Source organism: Notothenia coriiceps, unplaced genomic scaffold (genome assembly GCF_000735185.1).
Source record: "Notothenia coriiceps isolate Sejong01 unplaced genomic scaffold, NC01 NC01_scaffold00037250, whole genome shotgun sequence".
Taxonomy (NCBI): domain Eukaryota; kingdom Metazoa; phylum Chordata; class Actinopteri; order Perciformes; family Nototheniidae; genus Notothenia; species Notothenia coriiceps.
Genome location: NW_011369951.1, coordinates 2,485,791 through 2,486,000, shown reverse-complemented (window position 1 = coordinate 2,486,000; position 210 = coordinate 2,485,791).

Below are 210 nucleotides of genomic sequence, written 5' to 3'. Positions count from 1 at the left end.
TGCTACAGGACAACAAGGAGCGTGCGCGATTTGGACGCGATGAGCGGGGTTTTTTTAGTGGAGCACACGCGTGAACTGCGAGCACCGGAGCCTCGCAGCGGCGAAACTGAGGCTCCGAGGTAAACTGTGGTAACATGAAGAGCCGTTTGGGAGCCGAAAGAGCCGGCGCTTTAAGAGAGCCGAGCCAAATGATCCGGCTCACTAACCGTT